General features: G+C 41.4%; 1 protein-coding gene across 7 annotated transcripts in view; it reads left to right on the forward strand.

The window, feature by feature from the left end:
- Window positions 1-26,667, forward strand: part of LOC134220942 (bcl-2-related ovarian killer protein) — a 147,430-nt gene that overhangs the window by 11,937 nt on the left and 108,826 nt on the right. For 2 of the 7 annotated variants that reach the window (XM_062700096.1, XM_062700097.1), the window contains exon 2: window positions 11,452-12,047. The exons of 4 other annotated variants lie outside the window; for them this stretch is intronic. The gene's annotated coding sequence lies outside the window, so the exon portion shown is untranslated. The remainder of the gene's footprint in view (window positions 1-11,451; window positions 12,048-26,667) is intronic. One more of the 7 variants, XM_062700098.1, reaches the window with a different exon arrangement.

The raw sequence follows: 26,667 nt of genomic DNA on the forward strand, positions 1-26,667 counted from the left end.
TCTATTGTTTTAAGTAAAGAAAGTTATTCCGATGAATTTCACGAAAAAGAACACGCAGAAATCACGCAATGATGCAAATCGCGACTCATGGACGATTCTCTGGGTCGGGTGTGGTTTGCCTTGCGCTTGATTTGAATCGCGGACGAGATTTAAGAATATGAGTTTTTACCAACACTGATCAGAATTGAAGCAAATTTGCAACATCGCTCTCATAAACAGTTTGAAAGTCGATAGCTAAATCGTTCAAAATGTTTTTTTTGTTTGTTTTCTAGCCCTATATGTATCTAACTAGAAGTGTGCGAAAATCGTCAGCGGCTGCGTTTGTCATAATTTTAATCGGCGACGGTGTAAATTGACGTGACGACTTTTCATTGCATTCGTATTTTTTTCGGGATATTACCAAGACATTCACGGGATAATCTTTTGAATTTCTCTTCTAAGATTTCCTAGAAAATTCATTTGGATTTTTTGTTTCTCCGGAGTTTTCCCGGGATTTTTTTTAATTTCCACGAAATAATTTACAAAATCTGCACAGGCAATTTTTCGGTGTTTCCGCAGAAAGTTGTCCAAGATGAGAATTTCTACAAGAGTTTTTTTTTTCGAATTTCAAAGGATTTTTTTTAGATGTCTGGAGACTTTTTCATTCTCTTTTGGATTCAAACCATTGTCGAAAGTCATCTAGACGAATTTCATGTGACCGAATTTAATGATTGGCTCAAACGATTATTAGTTCGAAAAGGGTTTGGACGAAAATGTCTTTTGGCCGAAAGCAACATATGCATGGCGGAAGGGACATACGGCCTAACTGGTCATTTCAGCTAAATAACATTTTTAGCCAAATGGCCCTTTCTGTCAAACAACCAGTTCGGCCTAACGACTTTTTCGGCAAAATGATTAGTTCACAGGACCGAAACAGACATACGGCCAAATTTGAAATTTGGTAAAAAAATATCGGTTAGCCAAAATAGTTTCGCAGAAAGGGCCAATTGACTGAACGATGTGTGACTGTCATGAGTGTACATTTAGTAGTTGCTATTCCGTGACTGACCAGAGCATGCAAAAATTGTACAGAGAACCAAATGAATGGGACATCCATTCTCAATGTACACGTCTAGGAAGTACATATATGTTCAGTTAATAACGGCGCTGGCCACGTCCTACATTCATTTAGGAAGGAAAAAAAATGTTAGTCCGACTTTCGTTGCTACTAGATTGTCTATGAAACAGGTATTGTGTTAGTTACAAAGGTTATTTTATCTAGAATCTCTTCGATAAGAGATGCTTTCTATGGGTTGAGATATATTACAACGCATTTAATACTGGCCGCACAAAGCAAAACAAAATATTTCGGATGATCATGCGAACGTTCAGATGGCTGGTCACACGCACGGTGTCTCTATGGGGAAACATTATTTTACAAAAATCAGTATCTCTGAAACACCCACCACGTGAAAGTAGATGCTCTCCTCTTTCATATAGTGGGTGAACTAAAATGTTCTATCGGGGGATCTAGAACAATTTTTATTTTTTTCACTATTTTTGGTGCAAACTCCATATAAATCTCAAATGATAGCCGATTTAACACTCCAAAAATGTATGGAAAAATGACCCCCGATAAAACATTTTAAAAATGCACTTACGTGAGAGAGGAAAACCTATACTTTCGTGTAGTGAGTGTTTTAGAGATACTGATTTTTTTGAAAATAAAACGCGCACTATTTAATTTCCGATCGCCCTCAACAAAACAAATCTCGCTTAACTTTTCAAAAGGACCTAAGTAACATTTTTTCATGAATTAATTTTAATACCGCAATCAGCAAAAAAACATGACAGCTTTTGATGTTACTTAGGTCCTTTTGAAAAGTTAAGCGAGAAATATGTCGGAAGATCATGCAATCTTCAAAGTGATATTCAAAGCACAATAAAATGTGCATTCTGTCATACTAAACACGATCGATTGCGAACTAATTAATTTGCTCACCAACCGCAAAAACATATCAAAATCATCCGGATCTCGAAAATGCTTCGCGTCCTAACCGAAACACAATTGTTGAAAGTGTTATTGGGCCGTTACAAATATTTAATTGAAATAATGTCCTACTTGTCTTCAAAAGGTCAAATGGTGGGAGGGGGATAATGAAAAATAAATATTAAAAAAAAAAATAAAAAATAAACTCCTCGGATTTGTTAAAGAATGTTTTGAAAATCCTCAAAATTATCCGAATTTTAATTTGTTGCCCCCTCAAAATATTATTTTTTGGCAAAAAAAAATCCGAGGGGGGGGGGCGGACGAAATAGATTTTAAATATTTGTATCGGCCTTATTTGTTAAAAAATAGCCTTTTCTGTCATACTACCATGTTGGCCAAATTACCTATTCGACAGCAAAGCGACAAGTTCAGCAAAACAACACATAAGGCCGTATGTGAATTTTGGCCAAATGGCTTTTTCTGCCAAACGACCATTTCGGCATTTTCGTCATTTTCGTCCAAATGATCTCAGCAAAACGACTCTTCGACTGTATGTCTATTATGAAACAATAACTTTCATAATGTCATAATGGTTTGTTCAGTGAAATAACATATTCGACCAAAAAACTCTCGGCCAAATGGCATTCGGCCGAATGACCAATATCCGTCTCTATTTTCTGGAGATCGGCAGCTGGAATACGGATGTCCTATGCGCCTGCTTTCAGGTTCGTCACCATACTGCCATCGTTGTATGCCACATCACCATTACGATGCTCTTCGTAGTGCACCCGTCGCCACCCGTTTATGACCCTACACATGTCAGACTGTGACACGTGTCCCTTACGTGAACGATCCAACTTCGCATAGAACTTTCGTGTCATTGCGCGGCACAGTTAAGGTTTCCCAAAACACACGCGACGCGACAGTCGCAACGAGATTCTATCGGTTGGCGACTGCGATTCTGTCGTCGTTGGTATGGAAGAATAAATGGAACCTGCCTGCAGCGACCCAGCGATAGAATCGCGGCGACTAGTTGTCGCCGTCACGGCGATGAAATTGCTTAGGTCTGGGAGAGCCTTCACGGTCTCGATCTACCTGCTGACGCTTTTTCCTCTGGAAAAAATAAGCTTTGTCTGTTCCGCGGCCGTTCGTACCGTGCCTCGTTCACCCCCGTGCGGTGTTGCAGCAATCTCGTCCACGAGTTAGTGGAGGCACTAACTGCTTACATTCGTCATCATATCAGTCGTTTCTCTGACCCAGGGCACCGTGCCTTGTGCAGCGGTTGCGGTGCTACCGATGGCAGATCGAATATCTTTCCAGTCATCTTCAAGAGAAGCTGCGCCTAGCTGCTCTTCCGTAGTGAGGGCGACTTCCAAATACTGTAGTCTTGGGCTAGTCTACCGTCCTGCAGCCACCCAATAATGTAGATCCGTGGCGTTCGACTTCGACGCGTGTTGTACACCGTGAAGAATTTTGAGCGTAAGCATACTGCAACAACCAGGCTTGCAAATATTCGGCAGCACTGGATGAAGGTGATGTTTTTCTATTTCATTTTTTTTTATTTCTTCCTTCCTTGAAATCGATCTCATATTCCCGAAGAGGGAGAGGAGTAAACAACAGAACTCACATCACCCAGTGTGCCACGAATATGAAATTCACCACAGTAAAATGTACACATTCACTCAGCAAATGACAAAAATTCACCACGCGTTAAATGGGCTACACTACTCTCTAGCTACACTACTGTACAGAGCACGGAAATTATTTACCAATCGGATAAAAATTCGCGAGATTGCGTGATAATCATGCATTTAATTTCGCACGGCACCGAATACGCCTGCATCGCCGCCGCAATGGTCGGTGGTACGTTGCTCTCATTTTAAACACCCCTGGGAGACACGTTCGACACCCTCGACTTTGGATGCTTATAACTTGGCCAATTTCAAAGGGATTTACATCCGGTCTTCACCAGTCGCTTCCTTATATAAAAAAGGTTCTACATTTTGTCCACAACAGGAATCCGTCGACTACAGCGCCACCTAGAAGAAAAAAACTGAAACGGTTGCGTTTCCCCATACATTTGGATCATTTTTCCCATACAAACTTTGAGTCATTTGCGCACCCCAACTACTGGACCGAATAAGCTGAAATTTTCACAGGAGCTTCTGGGACCCCCAAACTGTCATTTAAGGGTGCAAGGTTTGAAGTTCAGGATTTCATGCATTTTGGGCCAGTCTAAGGCAGCATACTGGGGCCCATTTTGTATAACATTTTTACTTCTGACTTACCTGATTTACCAACAGGGTGTCAAAAATCTTTGTTTGCAGATGACACAGGTCTCTCAGCCAAAGGGCGTAGCCTTCGTGTCATTTGTAGTAGATTGCAAAAAAGTTTGGATATTTTCTCCACTTACTTGCGAAAATGGAAAATTTCCCCGAATGCTTCCAAAACTCAGCTTATAATTTTTCCACATAAGCCGAGAGCTTCTTATTTGAAACCTTCTAGCAGACATATTGTCACTATGAATGGGGTTCCAATTAAATGGTCTAGCGAAGCTAAATATTTAGGGCTTCTGCTAGATTAAAAATTAACTTTTAAAAATCACATTGAAGGCCTTCAAGCCAAATGTAACAAATATATTAAGTGTCTATATCCACTTATAAACAGAAAATGCCAATATGGACTAGTTGCTGCAATACCAGAAAGAAGGCACTTCAGAGGATTCAAAATAAAATTCAGAAAATGATTCTGAAGTTGCCTCCGTGGTTTAGTACCAATGAACTTCATAGAATTTCTAATATTGAGACATTGCAACAAATGTCCAACAAAATAATTTCCAATTTTAGACAAAAATCGTTGCAATCTTCTATTGCAACGATTAACTCCTTGTACCCTTAGTATAAAATAGGTTAAGATTAGTTTAAGTTAAAAACATTGTAATTCCTACATGGTTCAATTCAACCAGAGGAAAAATTCTAACTGCCAGAGGCAATTGAAATGTATTAATAATAACTAAAAATATAACATAACAAATAAGGATGATAGTGTTAAGAAAACACGGAACACCTAGTCTAAGAGATGAATGCATGTATTAGATAATTAGCAAATAAAATTAGTTAAAAAAAATATATATGAGCATTCCAGTTTAGTTTAGAATTCAGAATGACTCACAGGTATTTGACATTGCTACTCCGACTATTGCTATTATTAGAAAAATAATCTCAACAACCAAATCGTAACGCATTGGTTGCGTTACGCGAAAATAAATCATGAAATCATGATTTATATTCATGGTGTATTTTCTTAAAATGAAAACACGTTGGATTCATGAAATCATGAATTATTTTCTCGTTTCCGGGAACGGATTTTTACCCGTGTACAACTAAGGACCACCACCACATTAGTGGTGAGAAGACCCCTCCTTGAGGGCAATCTTTTGTTGCCACTACTATAAGAGACGAAAGTCCCAGCTCTGAAGAGATTTCTCTTTTTGCAAGCATGGTGTGAATCCATTTGATAATGTTCGTGTCGAAGTTTCTTTTCTTCATGGAATGATCCATTGACAAATAAGAAGCGTTATCGAAAGCTCCTTCAATATCCAAGAAAGAAAAGTGCTATTTCTTTTACCGATAGCGCTTTTTCCACTTTAGATACTACTGTATGAAGTGTTAAATCTGAATAAATTCGTCGTATATTGTTACAGAATCCAGGCAGACATGAACAGGTTTATTTTATATTATTTCTTTCCATAATTTATTTTTTATTTATAATTAAAAATCCATATGAACTCTCCTTAAAAAATCAATAAACACAACAAATTCTTCGAAAGCTTCTGAACTCATATGATGTTTATGGTTGTTTATGTAACCCTTTAAAACTTTTTTAATACTTATTGAGTCTTAAAACTTTTTTTAATATTCTAGGAAACGTTTTGAAACCCCAGTCATTTAAAAAATTTCATATTTTACGTTATCGCTGTTTTTATTTTAAAATCTTCTAAAAAGAGTTCGCGTTCACTCATGCAGAACAATTACGCGATCATGGTTTGTACGAGCAAGTAAATTTTATTAGCCAGTGGAAGTTTAGAGGGCGTCCGATCGTGATCGTGCAGCAGGATCTCGCGATCATCGAAATATTTTGTTTGTCATAAGACGAGTTTGTACAATTCCATTTAATTCCACTACTTTATTGTACCTTTGACAGATTCGTATTTCGACCTCAACAGTAAGAAATATTTTGTTTTGCGTTGTGCGAGTGAACAAATTTATTAGCAATTAAAAGTTTAGTGCGCGTCTGATTGTTTTACGCAGAACGATCGCGCGATCATCGAAATATTTTGTTCTGCGTTGTGCGTGTGAGTAAATTAATTAGTAAGTAAAAGTTTGGTGCACATCTGTTCGTGTTACCTCTGGCACGCAGAACGATCGCGCGATCATCGGTATATTTTGTTCTGCTTTGTGCGGTCGGTAAGTCGATTAGTTAGTGTGCCTAGTGTAACCTTTCCGTCACTGACGTCTGTTTGTAAGGGCTTTCAAAAATTAAAACTGCAGTCCGAATCCGAAGACCTGGATTGTGGCCGATGTGACCGGGTTGAACTCAAGTAGCCCAGGAACGCTTAGAATATTATTTCCTGTAAAATCATGATATTTGAGGTGTGACATGATTCGTTTTGACTCAATTTAGGAAATGGCCATTCCGTGAGTCCTCCGGATTGTGCCACTTTTGTACCGGATTGAACCCAAGTAGCCCAGGAACCCTAAAAATATCTTTCTCATCATTGCATTGTGAAATCATGAAGTTTGAGGTGTTACACGACGTGCTTTGACTCAATTTAGAAAATGCCCAATGTGTCCTCTGGATTATGGCCGATGTGACCAGATTGAACCCAAGTGGCCCAGGAACCCCTAAATAAATATTCTTAAAATTGTTTTGTGGTATAATGAAGTTTGAGGTGTCACACGACCTATTTTGACATTTTAATTTCGGAAATGGTCATTCTGGAGGTCCCCCGGATTCTGACCAATGTGGCCGGAATGGGAATGAACAAGAGTGGCTCAGGAACCATAAACATATCATTTCCATTATTTCTTTGTGCAATCATGAAGTTTGGAGTGTCACACGAGCTTTTTTTCTCTCAATTTGTTAAATGGACATTACGACCATACATTGTAACCAGATTGAAACCGAGTGAAAATATCATTCCCATAATTGCTTTGTGAAATCATGAAGTTGGAGGTGCCACACGACCTGTTTTGAGTTAAAACTGACTCCAACGGAACAAAGGATTGACCCAAATCCAGTATAAATCAAAAATTGGGATTTATCCGGATCCAATGCTACTTGTTGGGAAGGAATCGGATAAAAAATATGGTTTCACAGCGGTTGTAATTTTGGAAAGCCCTTAAAACCAGACGTCAGGGACGGATAGGAACAACGTAAAAGGATGAATTTCAAATGTGAATGTGAAGTAGAAAAGCAGACATTCCAGTTGGAATGTAGTCATAGAAATGAAAGAAGAAAATATTTTGCTTTTGAGTAGCACCGTAATCAGGATGTATTTTAATATTTATGGAAGAATCCTGGGGTCCCGGGATTTTTTGGGATATTGAACCTTTTATATCCCAAATCCAGGGACAAAAAAAGTACAGGGAGTCCATGTGAATTTCAAACTTCCTTTGGGTTCTTCTTTATTTGCCGTTTTGACATTCTTGATATTTCTTCTATATTCGGCAAACCAAGCGTGATACAGTGAAATCGGTTCGAAAGAAGAATAATATAATTAAACTGAACTGTGCAGTAGGTATGGAATAAACAAACGTGCCAGCCTTAATTTGTTTACCAATGTTCACAGCTGCCAGGAATCGCAAGTGCTTAAACAAAATACCTACGATTGATCACCAGTTCTCCAGCATCTAATAAAAACGTACAGTAGGTATACTTCTGTCCGACATGAAGCAATAAATCGTCATCACCGGCTCGAAAGTCATGCATAATTTTTATTAACACTAGAAGCGCGACTCGTGACAGGCCGTAGCTTCGTGCCGGCTAATCCTCGACTCGTTAGGAGAACTCCCATTCTGCTTCGAGTGAGAGGAGGTGAATAAATATCAAAAACATAATTTATGTCATTGTTTCGTGAAATAATAAATTATTAGGTCATCGGTCCGGATAGTCTGCACACCGTATCGAATGCCAACGGCCAACGATGCATAAACTTCGCAGCCTCCCGCGGAATGGTAGTCCGAAGCACCTTCTTTCCCCGCAAAAATATCCACAAGGCCACATGGAGATCACCTAACCAAGAAACGAAAAACCAAATGGACCACGTTCTAATCGACGGTAAATTCTTCTCCGACATCATGAACGTCCGCACTTACCGCAGTGCGAATATTGAATCCGACCACTACCTCGTTGCAGTATGCCTGCGCTCAAAACTCTCGACGGTGTACAATACGCGTCGAAGTCGGACGCCGCGGCTTAACATTGGGCGGCTACAAGACGGTAGACTAGCCCAAGAATACGCGCAGCAGTTGGAAGTGGCACTTCCAACGGAAGAGCAGCTAGGAGCAGCGTCTCTTGAAGGTGGCTGGAGAGATATTCGATCCGCCATTGGTAGCACCGCAACCGCTGCACTTCTTGGTGCACGGTGCCCCCGGATCAGAGAAACGACTGGTATGACGGCGAATGTGAGCAGTTAGTGGAAGAGAAGAATGCAGCATGGGCGAGATTGCTGCAACACCGCACGAGGGCGAACGAGGCACGATATAAACAGGCGCGGAACAGACAAAACTCGATTTTCGAAGAAACGGAGCAACTGTACCGCTCTAATAACACACGAAAGTTCTATGAGAAGTTAAACCGTTCACGTAAGGGCCACGTGCCACAGCCTGATATGTGTAAGGACATCAACGGGAACCTTCTTACGAACGAGCGTGAGGTGATCCAAAGGTGGCGGCAGCACTTCAAAGAACACCTGAATGGCGATGTGGCAGACGAAGATGGCGGTATGGTGATGGACCTGGGAGAACGCGCGCAGGACATAATTCTACCGGCTCCGGATCTCCAGGAAATCCAGGAGGAGATTGGCCGGCTGAAGAACAACAAAGCCCCTGGGGTTGACCAACTACCAGGAGAGCTATTTAAACACGGTGGTGAGGCACTGGCTAGAGCGCTGCACTAGGTCATTACCAAGATTTTGGAGGAGGAAGTTTTGCCGCAGGAGTGGATGGAAGGTGTCGTGTGTCCCATCTACAAAAAGGGCGATAAGCTGGATTGTAGAAACTACCGCGCAATCACATTGCTGAACGCCGCCTACAAGGTATTCTCCCAAATTTTATGCCGTCGACTAGCACCAACTGCAAGGGAGTTCGTGGGGCAGTACCAGGCGGGTTTTATGGGCGAACGCTCCACCACGGATCAGGTGTTCGCCATTCGCCAAGTTCTGCAGAAATGCCGCGAATACAACGTGCCCACACATCATCTATTCATCAACTTCAAAGCCGCATATGATATAATCGATCGGGACCAGCTATGGCAGCTAATGCACGAACACGGTTTTCCGGATAAACTGACACGGTTGATCAAAGCGACGATGGATCGGGTGATGTGCGTAGTTCGAGTTTCAGGGGCATTATCGAGTCCCTTCGAAACCCGCAGAGGGTTACGGCAAGGTGATGGTCTTTCGTGTTTGCTATTCAACATCGCTTTGGAAGGGGTAATACGAAGAGCAGGGATTAACACGAGTGGTACAATTTTCAATAAGTCCGTCCAGCTATTTGGTTTCGCAGACGATATAGATATTATGGCACGTAACTTTGAGAAGATGGAGGAAGCCTACATCAGACTGAAGAGGGAAGCTAAGCGGATCGGACCAGTCATCAACACGTCGAAGACGAAGTACATGATAGGAAGAGGTTCAAGAGAAGGCAATGTGAGCCACCCACCGCGAGTTTGCATCGGTGTTGACGAAATCGAGGTGGTAGAAGAATTTGTGTACTTGGGCTCACTGGTGACTGCCGAAAATGATACCAGCAGAGAAATTCGGAGACGCATAGTGGCTGGAAATCGTACGTACTTTGGACTCCGCAAGACGCTCCGATCGAATGGAGTTCGCCGCCGTACCAAACTGACAATCTACAAAACGCTCATTAGACCGGTAGTCCTCTACGGACACGAGACCTGGACGATGCTCGTGGAGGACCAACGCGCACTTGGAGTTTTCGTACCATCTATGGTGGGGTGCAGAGGGCGGACGGTACGTGGAGCACGTAGCCAGAATGTCGGACAGTAACACGGTGAAAATGGTTCTCGACAACCATCCGACAAGCACAAGAAGGCGAGCTGCGCAGCGGGCAAGGTGGATCGATCAGGTGGAAGATGACTTGCGGACCCTCCGTAGACTGCGTGGTTGGCGACGTGTAGCCATGGACCGAGCCGAATGGAGAAGACTCTTATATACCGCACAGGCCACTTCGGCCTTAGTCTGAATAAATAAATAATAAATAAATGATCTGTTTTGACTCAATTTAGGAAATGGGCCACTCTGGAGGTCCCCCGGTTTGTGGCTAGATTGAACCCAAGTGGCCCACGAACTCCTCAAAATATTGTTCCTATAATTGTTTGTGAAGTAATGAAGTTTAAGGTGTCACACGACCTATTTTGACCCGGAATGAACCCGAGTAGCTTAGAAACCCCAAACATATTATTCCCATTATTGCTTTGTGCAATCATGAAGTTTGAGGTGTCCCACTTTTTTTCTCTCAACTTAGGAAATGAACATTACGGAGGTCCCATTGATTGTAGCCGGATTGAAACCGAGTGGCCCAGGAACCCTGAAAATATCATTCCCATAATTGCTCTGTGAAATCATGAAGTTTGAGGTATCACACGACCTGTTTTGAGTAAAAACTGACTCCAACGGATTCTGGAATAATTCTGGGACCGTACAAAGGATTGACCCAAATCCAGTATAAATCAAAAACTGCAACTTGTTGCGAAGGAATCGGTTATAAAATGTGGTTTTACAGCAGTTTTAATTTTGGAAAGCCCTTCAAAACAGACGTCAGTGAAGGATAGGAACAATGTAAAAAGATGGATTTCAAATGTAAATGTGAAGTTGAAAAGCAGACGTTCCAGTTGGAATGTAGAGTCATAGAAAAAGAAAAAGATCATATTTTGCTTTTGAGTAGCACCGTGATCAGGATGTATTTTAATATTTATGGAATATTGAACCTTTTTTATCCCAAATCCAGGAACAAGAAAATGTGCGAAAATGTGAAAATGTCCATGTCAATTTCAAACTTCCTTTGGGTTCTTTTTTTATTTGCCGTTTTGACATTCTTGATATTTTTTCTATATTCGGCAAACCAAGCGTGATACAGTGAAATCGGTTCGAAAGAAGAATAATATAATTAAACTGAACTGTGCAGTAGAAATGGAATAAACAAACGTGCCAGTCTTAATTTGTTTACCAATGTTCACAGCTGCCAGGAATCGCAAGTGCTCAAACAAAATACCTACGATTGATCACCAGTTCTCTAGCATCTAATAAAAACGTACAGTAGGTATACTTCTGTCCGACATGAAGCAATAAATCGTCATCACCGGCTCGAAAGTCATGCATAATTTTTATTAACACTAGAAGCGCGACTCGTGACAGGCCGTTGCTTCGTGCCGGCTAATCCTCGACTCGTTAGGAGAACTCCCATTCTGCTTCGAGTGAGAGGAGGTGAATAAATATCAAAAACGTGACACAAAAGTGCATAAAAGTCAAGCGCACAAAAAATCCGCAGTTCGGCAAAACATAAGCGAAAAAATAGGTGCAGTGAAGTGATGTGGATATAGTGGCATGCGATGACAGGGAAGATGAAATGCAGCGTGATTAATTGAAAAATGATAAAGTTCTTCCTCAAGTGCGAGAGCAGTCTGGTCTTCCGGAAAGCTGGTCGAAGAAATTGCGACCGAACGACTCCGGCGAAGTTTTGATCTGAAGGATCTTGACAGTTCATCTGATAGTCTAGAGCCAGAGTGCAGCGACCGGCAAGCCCGAAAGGACAACGCGAGAAGAAAGAAAAACGCAGTAAGTTCATAAAAGATTCAATTCAAAGAAACTTTCCCAACCCCGCTTTTTTACATCGAAATTCATCAAAAGATCGGTGGAGGAGGCAGGAAAAAAGGGAGCACTAAGTCTCAGAGTCCACAGAAACGCTAACTTGTTTGCCGTAGTGAAAAATACGCGCCTTGGAATGCCATCCTTATCTGCTTAATGCAACGTGTCTTTTCAAAAGAAGTTCTTCTTGAAATCGATTTAACTTTGCTGCAATTGAGGTACATAGTGCCGTCGGTTTGGATAACGTACAAGGAAGTGCACGGCAGAAAGCGTTAGAAACATCAATAAAACTTTCGTCCCTGGCATTCTGTTTGCGAATGCTAACAATTGTGAATAAAGCTAGAGATATACTTTCATCTTGCCGTTTTTTCACTATGCTACTAAATGTTTTTTTTTTTTCAACTACAGAAATTTATAGCTTCAAGTTTTAAAATGTTATACAAATAATACTGAACGAATTTTATTCTACATACTTAGAATACATTCACTATTGATATATTTTTTTATTTAAACTTATAGCGATGAAGAGCTGATTGTATGCCCACCTCCAGCGATTTGAAAAAATAAATTTTGCTGTTAACTACAAGTATTTATATCAACTGCAAGAGGCTACCCATCGAATTAGATTTATTGATATGCAAACACGTATCGAATCAAAGCGGACTAGTTGACCAAATAATCACAATATAACTTATCCGATCACTGAATCAACGTTTTTCTAAAAGCTAGAAGTTGTTTTGTAATTTGACTTCTTACGTATGCTATCCTCAAAATTGTTAGATTTTATTAATGTCTATTGTATTGATATTTTTTTTAATTCTTCGATCCTGCACGCATATTTCTCTTTTAGCAATATTATCTTAATCAAATTCTAATTTAACAATTCGTTGACCAATGAGAAGTTTTGTGAATTAGGCGCGTATTCCTTTCGCGAATACAATATCACAGAAGAAATAAAAAAGCCTGTGCATACCACACATTCAAACAACAAAGTCCCCTTCACAATTAACTGATAATGGATACGGCCATCAATGAACCAGGATGTTCCGAATACCACCCTCGAACGTGACAATATTGGTTTTTGTTTAATACGATTTTTCTGTTGGACATAAACACTTCGAGAGATAAAATCTCCACCACCGTTGCCGGTTTCTGCAACTGGCGGATTGAAGGCAGGCGGAATAGGCAAGTAAACGGCAATATTTTGTCGCATTTGTTAATGAGAATCGTAAAAACCGCTTCGCTTATTACGTGCCACAAGAAGCACATTACCGGCCCGATACCACGGGTATTGAACAGTAATCGTGAGTCAAAGCCCGTACCGTTATATCTCATATTTTAAAATTCGTAATTACCCCTATAAAAAGTTTTGTTCAATTCGTTGACGTGGTGCGAGAAAGACTGTTCGAGCTTCGTTTAATGAATGCACGGCAGCTGTCGTCGGCTGAGGATACCTGTCTTTAATAACTACATGCTTCTGCCTATCTGCAACGCACTTAAAAGGCAATCTTGTTAGTTGCACCAAGCCTGAATGCGATTTTAAATAATATAAAAAAATCCTACACCTTGGAAGGCATACCCCACTATCGATGTATTTCATCATGTAAAGCATATTTAACTTTTTATCTCGCTCCACGGATTTGGTAATATAAAACTGGATAAACATCGCCGAATTTAAAAGTGTTTATCGTCTGTTTGTTTTAAATCTTGATGTTATCCGTCTTCAAATATTATCTCAGATGGTAGTGTTTAGAATATAAGGTGATAACGTGTTGCGAAACCAGTCGATGCAAATAAAAATCGACGATATGTTTGGTGAACTTGAAGCCGAGGCGGGGCGTCATGCTGACCTGCACACTGTTATTATCTTCAACAGTTTTGAACATATGCGATTCAGTAGCGTTCGAGATGACGCGCGGAAGCAGGTACTGCATCAAGGTTGTTTTTGTTGTTGTAGTCAAACGTGTGTGTTATTTGACTGTTAAACCAAACCAATAGAACAAAAATGTCTAAATTGTTAGTTCCGGAAAAATCACTATTTTGCTCTCCAAAATGAAAGCTTTTAATTCGAATTTATCCTCACAGTTTTAGCAAACCAGCGAATAAATCGTATTAATTTTAAAAATACGTATTTCGACCTCAACTGTAAGGTCTTCTTCATTGTTTATTACTAAAGAGTTTTACTGAAGTTTTTTAGAATACTTTTCTATGTTTTCACATGTATGCCTCCAATGTATCCGCCTAGATAGCCTAAACTCTCGGTGATTGTAAGGGATCGTAATCGGTGAGGGATTGTTTGTATTGTTCCCACTGTTGTGTTCGCTTAGCCTAGTTGAAAAGTTTTCGGTTTTTTTGCGCAGTTTTTGTAGTTTGTTGTTCCACCATGGTATGTCTCTATTTGTAGAGCGTAACTTAGGGGTACAACTTTCATTAAAATAGTTTTGGATTAGCCTAGAAAAAGGATTTGAGCTTTCCTCAAGTTGATCCCAGGAGTTTAAGTTAGATCCAAACATATTTTTCGGCATCTAACTTAGAATTATATAGCCCTGGAATCTTTGATATATTGTGTGAGTTGTTCTCCAGCCTCATACTCAAAAATGATATGTTTATGATCTGATAAGGATTCTTCACTCGAAACATGCCAGTTATTAATATTGTCCGAAATGAATGGACTACATAGCGTTAAGTCAAGGACTTCCTGCCTTATTGCGTTCATAAATGTTGGAGTATCTTCTCTATTACATATATCTATTTCATTTTTAGAAATGTAATCTAAAAGGTACTCACCTTTGTTGTTGGCCCTGGCAGAAGCAATCTCTGCCGACGCTGCGGATTGGAGGGACATAAGGCACAATGCTGCACGAACCCTCCCAATTGTTTGATTTGTTCCAGCAAAGCTGTGAACAGCAAGCACCCCATGGGGGGCTCGATGTGCCCGGCGTTTAAGCGTGCTGCAAAATCAAAGTGCAGGTAAAGCAGCTGGCTTGCTCGGCTTCGCCCGAGTGTTTGGTGTGCGCAGGTTTAGAGGAAACGGCGGAACACGTGTTGTTCGTGTGCTCACGTTTTCGCGCAATGCGTGACCACATGCTTGCCACATGTGGTCTGGACACTACCCCGGACAACCTAGTTCGGAGGATGTGTAAAGACGAAGTTGGCTGGAACGCCGTTTTATCGGCTATCGCCCAAATCGTCTCGGAGCTACACAGAAGGTGGCGCGTGGACTCAAGGATGGCTAGTTCAGGCGCAAATAAGAGGTGGTCCAAGGGATCGGAGTCGGCTTCATGGGTCATACCGGTGGTCATGCTCTGTGGTCGAACTCGATCCTTTTATCGAACAAGTGGCCGCGTGAAGAACAACATGGTATCGTCGCTTTCGCGGCGTCGGTCAACCGGGCGGGTTCCGAGCCCGAGGACGGAAAGGGGTCCTCGTCAAGGCTGGGGCAGGCGTAGGCCTCGCGTCGGCAAGTCCCTCTGTGTGCTGGCGAATAGGCCCTATCGCAGAAAGGTCAATTTGGGGTGCACGCGGCATCATCATTCTTGATACCAGTCGTGCAGAGGGAAGCAGGCGCGAAGTCGACCCTGCCCACCTTCCGAGGACATAGGGCGTGGTAAGGCCACCTGGAAAGCCGGCAATGCGCTGGCACGATACCATGGTGTTCTCTAAAAAAGCGAGTCATGATGTTCGATGCTGCAAGGACACGCAGCTAACCTCGAGGGTGCGTCATGCACTGGCCCCCCTTTGAAGCATTACTTTCTGGTTGTACCGAAGGGACGATGGGCTTGGCGGCAATGGAAACGGTTTAGCTGGTCGGGGATGCAGCCCTGCCTCCCTCATTGGAGGTGGCCCCTAACCCAGCACTTCCTGGTCAACCCAGGATGTCTGTTGAGCAGATTCCCCCTCCATTGTTTAGGAAGAAAAAAAAAAGTTATGAACTGCAAGGTTTCTAAGCCAAGTTACCATTTCTGCATTCGTATATCATGAGGCTTACACGATGATACTTCTATGCCCAGGGAAGTCGAGACAATTTCCAAACCGAAAATTACCTAGACTGGCACCGGGAATCGAACCCAGCCACCCTCACCCTTGTTGTTGATTCTTCCTGCAGAGTTTCTTCCTCAGGGTAGCATTCCCAAACTTGTAGTCAATTGAGAATTTACACTACAGTCGACTCTCCACATCTCGATGTTCTATATCTCGATATCTCTCTCTATGTCGATGGTTTTCTCGGTCCCTTCGATTTCCATACATTTGGGCATTCTACATCTCGATAACCTTCCTATCTCGATATCTCTCTATCTCGATGTGTTCTGGTCATAATTTGCTCAGGATTCTCTCTCCCTATGTCGATATATTAATATTTCTAGGCTACTAGACGATTTTTAGACAATAACAAACACATGAACAACAAGAGATGACATTTGTTTTGTTGTCGTTTTTCATAGCAACGAGCTTTTTTCAATCTAGTACCCATTTATATTATCCTTCCATTCCTCGATCTCTCCCTATCTCGATGGTCCCTTCAATATCGAGATGTGGAGAGGCGACTGTATTACATTGAGTTCAATGAAGCTCCTTCGGCTGTGAATACTTATTCGACATGTCTTTGGCCAACGATGTTGCGCTCCATGCTTCAACTTCTGGCTCATCGTTCTCACTTTCCAGGAGTGCCAGAATATCTTCATTCTTATCTTCTGCACTCCACGGAAAGAAGCCGAACAATATTTCATGTGACGGTATATTTTTTCTTTAATTTTTCTTTAATTCCTCGGAGAATTCCTCCTAAAATTCCACCGGAAATTCCTCTGTGAGTTCCTCCAGGAACTCCTCTGGGAATTCCTCCGAAAGCTCCTCAAAAATTCCCCCAAAAATTCCTCTGTGAATTCCTCCGAAAATTCCTCTAAATTCTGAGAATTCCTTCAGGAAGTCTTTTGGGAATTCCTCCGGGAGTTCCATTGAGAATTCCTCCGAGAATACCTCAGGGTATTTCTCAAAGAATTCTTCTGTCTCTGGAAACTCCTCCGGGAGTTCCTCACTTCTGGGAATTCCTCTGGATATTCCTCTAGGAATTCCTCCGGGAGTTCCTCTAGGAATTCCTCCTAAAGTTCTTCGGGAAATTCCTCTGGGAATTCTTTTGAGAATTCCTCCGGGGAATTCGCCAATAATTCTTCTGGGAATTGCTTCTAAAATTCCTGAGGGAATTCTTCCGAGAATTATTCTGTCTCTGAGAATTCCACCAGGAGTTCATCTGGGAATTCCTCTGGGTATTCCTATGGGAGTTCCTCGAGGAATTCCTCAAAAAAAAAATCCTCTTACGAAAATTCCTCTGGGAATGCCTCCAGGAATTCGTCCTAAAATTCATTTGAGTGAAATTTCCGAAAATTTTTCTGGGAATTCCTCTGGGTATGCCTCTGAGAATATCTCCTGGAATTTCTTCGAGGATTCTTCTGGGAATTCCTCCTAGAATTTTCTGGGATTTTTCCGGGAAATCCTATGAGAACTTCTCCAGGAATTCTTTCGGGAAGTACTCTGGGAATTTTTATTCTTCCTCTTTGAATAGCTCCTGGAATTCTTTCGGGAAGTTCTCTGAGATTTTTCCGGGAATTTCTGAGAATTCACCTGGAAATTTCTCCGGGAGTTCATTCGAGGCTCGTTCTGGAGTTCCTTTGGGAATTCCTCCGAGAGTTCCTCTCAGAACTTTGGGAAATTCCTCCGGGAATTATTCTGAGAATTCCTCCAGGAAGCCGGGAGTTCCATTGAGAATTCCTCCGGGAATTCCTCTGGGTATTTCTCGAATAATTCTTTTGTCTCTGGGAATTCCTCCGGGAGTTCCTCTTTTCCTGGGAATTCCTCGAGATATTCCTCCTGGAATTCCTCTGAGAATTTCTCCGGGAATTCATCTAAGAACTTCTCCAGGAATTCTTTTAGGAGGTACAATGGGGATTTTTATTGGAAGACCTCTGGGAATTCATTCGGGAGTTCCTCCGGGATTTTGCTGTGGATGTTCCGGGAATTCTTCTGTGAATTCCTGCTTGTGTTCTTACGAGAAGTCCTCTGAGAATTCTTACTGGAAGACCTCTTTGAACTCCTGAGGTAATTCTTACGAGATGTCCTCAAGGAGTTCCTCTGAGAATTCTTTCGGGAGTTACTCCGGAAATCCATCCGGGAGTATTCCTCTGAGAATTTCTCCGGCAGTTCACCAGGAATTCTTTCAGGAAGTTCTCTGGAAACTCTTTTGGGAAGACCTCTGGGAATTCCACCGAGAATTATCTGAGACTAGCTTTATGTACCCGGCCTTGCTCGGAATTGCCAGTTGGGTTTGCATTTTTTTTTTTTCACAACCGTAAAATGATAAAACAAATTGGTTAACAGGGTAATTGTGTTTACTTATTGATACTTCATCATTTGATTATAAGAAAGCTTTTGGAAACATTGACTGATTTCGAAGAAGGGATCGTGGGTTTGAATACCCTTATTCCTGGCAAACGTCTATTTCTTAAGATGGAAAAGCATCCACCGATGCCTTAATCCAGGCAAACGTATATTTTTAAAGAAGGAATCACACCCACCTTTGCCTTATTCCGGGCAAATGCTTTTTTTTAAGAAGAAATCACATCCACTATCCAGAAGAAAAACATTAATTATTGCTTTTCACTGGGCAAACCATGATTCTGATTAAGGGTTACAATTATCATTGCTTTATACCCAGCAAATGCATGATTCCTATGAAAGATTTTTCTGATGCTGTTCATAATTATCCCATATGCCATTCACGTCGAATGACCTTAGGCCAAATAGTGTTATGTTAATGGCCTACTTCACTCAGGGATATGTCATATTCTGGGATATGTGTATCAGGAAGTATCATTTTCATTATTTTTTGAAATGTTATTACCGGGAAAATGTTATTGTCAAGAATTTGTTTTTTTGGAATCCGGGCAATCGTCGTCTCCTTAAAATAAGGAATATGTGTTTCAAATTTAGTTGAAGTCGGCCAAGGAGTTTGATTTTCTGTAAGGCCGTCACGGGAGACCCACGTGACCTTGTGAACCGGTCGATGAGGGAAGAGCGATTCCCCGATCACCATGTCGTTATTACCACAAAATTCTGCGAACAGCTCTCCGTTTTCGCTCATTTCTCCGAGACCATGGCGTCCCATAATGCGCTCATGGTTCGAGTTGTCGGATCCGATCTTCGCATTGAAGTCGCCCAAACAGATCTTGATATCACCCTTCGGAATTCTATCTACGACGGCATTGAGTTGACTGTAGAAGTTCTCTTTGTCTTGCAGGTCGGCAGCATCGGTTGGCGCATAACATTGGATTATAGTAAGGTTTCGGACCCGTGTTCTAAATCTGACAACGATTATCCTTTCACTTATAGGTTCCCACTTCATAAGCGCAGAATGTGCCTGAGCGCTTAGTTAAGGGTTACAATTATCATTGCTTTATACCCAGCAAATGCATGATTCCTATGAAAGATTTTTCTGATGCTGTTCATAATTATCCCATATGCCATTCACGTCGAATGACCTTAGGCCAAATAGTGTTATGTTAATGGCCTACTTCACTCAGGGATATGTCATATTCTGGGATATGTGTATCAGGAAGTATCATTTTCATTATTTTTTGAAATGTCATTACCGGGAAAATGTTATTGTCAAGAATTTGTTTTTTTAGGAATCCGGGCAATCGTCGTCTCCTTAAAATAAGGAATATGTGTTTCAAATTTAGTTGAAATCGGCCAAGGAGTTCAGAAGTTGCACTGAATTGATCGTTTACTAAACAATAAACCTCCCTCCACACCCTCCCTTTTTCAAAAAACATGCTTAACCCCCCTATCGTCATCTCCTTAAGATAAGGAATATGTGTTTCAAATTTAGTTGAAATCGGCCAAGGGGCTCAGAAGTTGCACTGAGTTGATCGATAACTAAACATTACACCTCCCCCCACACCCTCCCCATTTTTCAAAGAGCATGCTTAACCTCCCTATCGTCGTCTCCTTAAGATAAATAATGTGTGTTCAAATTTCATTGAAATCGGCCAAGGGGCTCAGAAGTTACACAGAGTTGATCGATAACTGAGAAATACCGCTACCCCCACACCCACCCCCTTTTTCAAGAAGCTTGCTTAATCCCTGTATCGTCGTCTCCTTAAGATAAATAATGTGTGTTCCAAATGTGGTTGGAATCGGCCAAGGGGTTCAGAAGTTGCACTGAATTGATCGATTACTAAACAATACACTTCCCCCTTTTTCAAATAACATGCTTAACCCCCCTATCGTCGTCTCCTTAAGATAAGGAATGTGCGTTCCAAATTTGGTTGAAATCGGCCAAGGGGCTCCCTCCCCCCACACCCGCCCTCTTTTTGAAGGAGCTTCCCAAGCAGAACAAATTGTTCCACTACTGAACATTTCACTGTGTTGCAACTATTCGGAAAGAAACAATCTTTGCGTATGTGCCATCAAATATAACTCTCTTGCAATCTAAAAAGCGCAAGAGGTGGAGCCTACGGAAACATCCTTCGATTACAGTAAAATTGCAATAATGTTGCAAAATACTACAGCGGGAAAAAAATAAAATAAAAATATAAAACTGGATTCGATTTATGGATCTTGTGATTGATAGTCCTTCACTCTACCACAGCACCATTCAACACTTCGAAGGGACTGCATGTTGACTCACAATAAAAACCATACGATTATGAAGTTTTGTACTCGGGTTTTCTGTTACTTGATTGCACCATCACAGAAAAAATGTGAGTTGTCGAAACGTTGAACGATGCTAAATTAAACATGAAGACACATTCAACTTTTCTGCAACTTAATTTAAACAAACAATTAAATTTTGAAAGACGCATTGAAGTTACATGGTAAAAAATATGCAACTTAATGATTTTGTTTCGTGTTTGCAACATGAAGTGCAGTATTCTTTGTTTGTTTGTTTCCAAATGTCAAACACGTACTGCATTGCAATTTTAATGAAACATTGATCACAATTCGAACGTTTTTGACATCTTGATGCAACTTTTCGTGCTTTGATGTTTTTCCAATGCCTTTAATGAAACTGAATAGAAACAAGGTGCTTTTAGGAAGATGTTGCGTGTGCTACTTGGGTTGCTTAACCCCCGTATCGTCGTCTCCTTAATATAAATAATGTGTGTTCCAAATTCGGTTGAAAACGGCCAAGGGGTTAAGAAGTTGCACTGAATTGATCGATTACCAAATAATACTCCTCCCCCCACACCCTCCTCCTTTTTCAAAGAGCATGCTTAACCTCTTATTGCCGTCTCCTTAAGATAAGGAATGTGTGTTCCAAATTTGGTTGAAATCGGCCAAGGGGCTCAGAAGTTGCACTGAGTTGATCGATTACTAAACATTACACCTCCCCCCACACCCTCCCCCTTTTTCAAAGAGCATGCTTATCCCCCGAACGTCGTCTCCTTATGATAAGGAATGTATATTCCAAATTTGGTTGGAATCGGCCAAGAAGCTCAGAAGTTACACAGAGTTGATCGATAACTAAGAAATGCCCCTCCCCCACACCCTCCCCCTTTTGCAAAAAAAAATCCCTAATCCTTTCGTCGTCGTCTCCGTAAGATAAGGAATGTGTGTTCCAATTTTCGTTGAATCGGCCAAGGAGCTCAAAAGTCACACAGAGATGATCGATAAATAATAAATACCCCTCCCCCCTACACCCTCCCCCTTTTTCAAAGAGCATGCTTAATCCCGTATGGTCGGCTCCTTAAGATAAGGAATGTGTGTTCCAAATTTGGTAGAAATCGGCCGAAGGGTTCAAAAGGTACACTGAGTTGATCAATAACTTAGCGATACTCCTCCCCCCACACCCTCCCCTTTTCCAAAAAGCATCCCTAACCCCCCTATCGTCGTCTCCTTAAGATGAAGAATTTATGTTCCAAATTTGGTTGAAATCGGTCAATGGGTTCAGAAGTTATGCTGCAACATACATACAAACATACATACAAACATACATACAAACATACAAACATTGAGTTTTATATATATGGATGGATATATTCGGGAATTCCTCTGTGAATTCCTCCTGGAATTTTTACGGGGATTATTACGGGAAGTCCTTCGAGAGTTCCTCTGAAAATTCCTCCGAAAGGCCTCTGTGAATTTCTTCGGGAAAGCCTCTGAAAATTTCTCTGGGAATTCCTCTGAGAAATCCTCCGGGTATGTCTCTGGGAATTCCTCCGGGAGTTCCTCCTAGAATTCTTCTGGAAATTCTCTTGGATTTTTTCGAGAATTATTCTGGGAATTCATCCTAGAATTCCTCTGGGAATTCATCCTAGAATTCCTCTGGGAATTCTCTGGGATTTTTCCGGGAATTCTTCTGGGAATTCCTCTGGGAAGCCCTCTGGAAATTCCTCCAGGAGTTCTTCTTGGAATTCCTCTGAGAATTCTTCCGGGTATAACTCTGAGAATATCTCTTGGAATTTCTTCGAGAATTCTTCTGGGAATTCCTCCTAGAATTCTCTGGGATTTTTCCGGGAAATCCTCTGAGAATTTCTCCAGGAGTTCTTTCGGGAAGTACTCTGGGAATTCTTACGATAAGTCCTATGGGAATTCTTACGAGAAGACCTCATTGAATTCCTCTGGGAATTCTCTGGGATTTTTTTTAACGTATCAATATATCGGAGTATCGATGTTTCAACGACGATATTTTTTGGCATCGATAACATATAAAAAATAATAATAAAATAAACAATAAAGCTTAGCTTAGCTTAGCTTAGCTTAGCTTTGACTGACTACACATATCTATGGTTGCTACTCCGTGATTGACCAGAATCAGTGAAATTGCACAAAGAATCAACTGAATGATTGACTGGGATTGTTCAAGCATTCTCAGTGTGCAAGTTTCAGTGACTCTAAAATTCAAATGATCAATAACGGCGCCGGCCACGTCCTTGTAGTCAGTTAGGAAGAAGGAAGGAATATTAGTAGGTGGTTTTTGCTATTTGAAGACCGTGTTTACCTCTGCGTCTCCACAAAAACCACAGAAAGGATTATCAGTTAATTGGTAGCCATCGTTGGATCTGGATTCACTCTGATAAGCGATACGACCGTGCCATTCTTTATACACAGTGATTTTACCTAGCCATGAATCGGGCGCGAAAAGTAATACAAACTAACTACCGGCCTACCGGGCGCGCAATGCAGAACACAATATTTCGGCCGATCGCGCGATCGTTCTGCTGTCCGAAACATGAGAAATCACGCACTGAACTGATTTTTATTACCGGCCGCGCAATGCAGAACACAACGTTCTGCTGTCCGAAACAAGAGAAATCACGCACTGAACTGATTTTTATTACCGGCCGCGCAAAGCAGAACACAATATTTCGGTCGATCGCGCCATCGTTCTGCTGTCCGAAACATGAGAAATCTCGCACTGAACTGATTTTTATTACCGGCCGCGCAATGCAGAACACAATATTTCGGCCGAACGCGCCATCGTTCTGCTGTCCGAAACAAGAGAAATCTCGCACTGAACTGATTTTTATTACCGGCCGCGCAATGCAGAACACAGCGTTCTGCTGTCCGAAACCAGAGAAATCTTGCACTGAACTGATTTTTATTACCGGTCGCGCAAAGCAGAGCACAATATTTCGGCCGATCGCGCCATCGTTCTGCTGTCCGAAACAAGAGAAATCTCGCACTGAACTCAATAATAAAATAAACAATAAACAGTAAAAACATAGATTCTGCAGTATCGATATTTTTCCGATAAACGCCCATTCCTAAAATAAATACTAGATCCTTACCTTACTATTTACAAGCGTCATGCAGCTTAGGTGAATCTGCTATATTGATATAGGTTTAAATCAAACTAATTTATTCAATTTACTTCATTTTCATTTCATTTTATTTACTTCAATGATTAAAATTGAACGAAATATAGTAATGTTTCACCAAAAGTAAACAACCGATGCATTGACAGCTCTGCATTGCAGATATCACTACTACTGCAAGCGAAAAGTATGCTGCCCACCGTGCTGTGACCGGGAGGCAAAATGTCGTTTTGTTTTTTTTTTTTTTTTTTTTGACAACCCCGGTGTCGCCCCGGGCACGGCACGGCGATTCGATGTGAACGATTGCATTGAAAAAGCATGTAATGATATGGAAGCTTTTCCCGGTTGTATACTATTTCGCCGAAAAACATTTCGCGGAATTTTTTTTCGCGGTACGACATTCCGCGGAATGTATCAACTCTCCGAAACACATTTCGCGGAATGCACCTTTTTTCCGAAAGACATTTCGCGGAATGTACCTTTTCACCGAAAATCATTCCGCGGAATGCCATTTGGCCGAGTTCAGTTAGAATAATTATCATTCAAATATTTACCGATTTCTGCTTAATTGCATGCAATCCGGGCAATTTTTTTAGATTTAATGCAAACCCGACCCGCTCCCGAGAATTTTTGCATTCGTTAACCCGTACTCGACCCGAACCCGACATAATTTAATTATTTAAGCCCGCACAAAAGTTTTTCCCGGAAAATTAAAACTAGATATGTGTAAAAATGTAAGTCCAAACAACGAACTAGCCTCACAATTAACAAAACTGGATAAAATAAGTATTCAGTATTTTATTTCTTAAGCCCGTACCCGACCCGGACCCGATTTTTTTATCTCACAAATCCGTACCCGACCCGAACCCGATATTGTACTAATTTTTCAAACCCGAATCTGGCAATTCGGGTTGCAGGTTTCAAAACCTGAAACTCCACCATATGTTCTGCCCGGTATAACGCGAAAGGAGTTGTTAATGACTTCTTTCAAAGAACGCGTCTTCCCGGTATAAGGCGAAGGGAGGGGTTACGCCTTCTTTAAATGGATGCATTTGCCCGGTATAAGGCAAAAGGTGTTAATGCCTTTTTTAAAAGAACGTGTCTGTCCGGTATAAGGCGGAGAGAGGGGTAACGCCTTCTTTAAATGGATGCATCTGCCCGGTATTAGGCGAAAGGAGTTGATAATGTCCTCTTTAAAAAATGCATCTGTCCGGTATAAGGCGAAGCACAGACAAACAGACATAACACATTGAACATTCACTCATCAAATTCATCGTCATTTGAACACTAGCGACATCTGTTGATTTCAGTTGGTTGGGCAAATCACGAACCAGATGGCGGTAGTGGGCAAATGTCAAACTCGAGCAAATCCGATGCGCGCGCATTAGTGATCGATTGGTCAACTATTGATTTTTGAATTGACCAGTAAATTAGTGAACGATGGAAATTTGACGAGTGTTATGTCTGTTTGTCTGTGGGCGAAGGGTGGGGTAACGCCTTTTTTAAATGGATGCATCTGCCTGGTATAAGGCGAAAGGAGTTGATAATGCTTTCTTTAAAAGAACGCGTCTGCCCGGTATAAGGCGAAGGCAGGAGTAACGTCTTCTTTAAATGGACGCATCTGCCCGGTCTAAGTCGAATAGACTTGATAATGCCTTCTTTAAATGGATGTATTAGCCCGGTATAAGGGGCATTTGAAATTTTGAAAACTACTTCTTCATATTCTGAGAGGCTTTCCTTAGCGGGAAGATGCGGGGCTGCCAAGCAAGACTATGCTGAAGAAGGTTGGGTTCAACTTCTGAGCCGGTCTAGGAAAGTTATCAAAAAAAAAAAATTTCGACTTTTAGGTATAAAAGTTTCAACGTGTTAATCTCGTGTTAAACGAATGTTAAAAAAAATGGTAACATGGCTTAGAAACCTCGCAGGTAATAATTCTGGAAATGCTGAATGGACAAAGGCTATTATTAATAATATTCCGCGAAATGGTGCATTCCGCGAAATGGTACATTTCGCCAAAAGTCAATCGGCGAAAAGGTACAATCCGCCAAATGTCGTACCGCGAAAAGTTACAAACCGCCAAATGTTATTCCGCGAAATTTTCAACCACGAAAAGGAATTCCGCGAAATAGTTTTCGGTGAAATGTTATACAATCGCTTTTCCCGCCCGGGAGCCTTGCCCGGCCCGGCCCGGTGCAATGAGAATAGCGCTTAAAGCGACAGACAGGAAAGTTTTCGAGCGAAGTGCTGCTTACAATACTCGGAGGTAAACTAGAAAAAGAACTAAAAGAGTTAAAAGACTAAAATATTGTGAATCGTGTAAAATACGGCAGACTTCAGTGGGCTAGTCACTTGATGTGAATGGAAAAAAATATTATCAAAAGCAATATTCAACGGAGAACCGGATAGAGGCAGGTTACTTCGCGAAAGACCACGAATAAAAGATATTTTAGTTACTGGATAAAGATTGTCGCTGTCGTCGCTGTCCGGAACATCTTTTGCTGGCGAGCATAGGGGAGCTAAATGTCAAAGAAGGAAAATCTATACGATTTGACAGCTTGATACCCAACATGTTCCGGACAGCAGAACAAAGGGAACTGAAGCGACAATCTTTATCTAGTAACTAAAATATCTTTTCCACGAATACGCTGGCTGCACGCGGTGGATTCGGACCTGGGGCCCTAAGAGCCGATGCCCACGTAGCGTTTTTTTTTTCAAGCTGCGTGCACACCGCGTCCTCGCAAGGTACCCAGCATCAAAGGGAGTAATAATTCAAACGTCGA

The sequence above is a fragment of the Armigeres subalbatus genome, chromosome 3 (genome assembly GCF_024139115.2).
Source record: "Armigeres subalbatus isolate Guangzhou_Male chromosome 3, GZ_Asu_2, whole genome shotgun sequence".
Lineage (NCBI taxonomy): Eukaryota > Metazoa > Arthropoda > Insecta > Diptera > Culicidae > Armigeres > Armigeres subalbatus.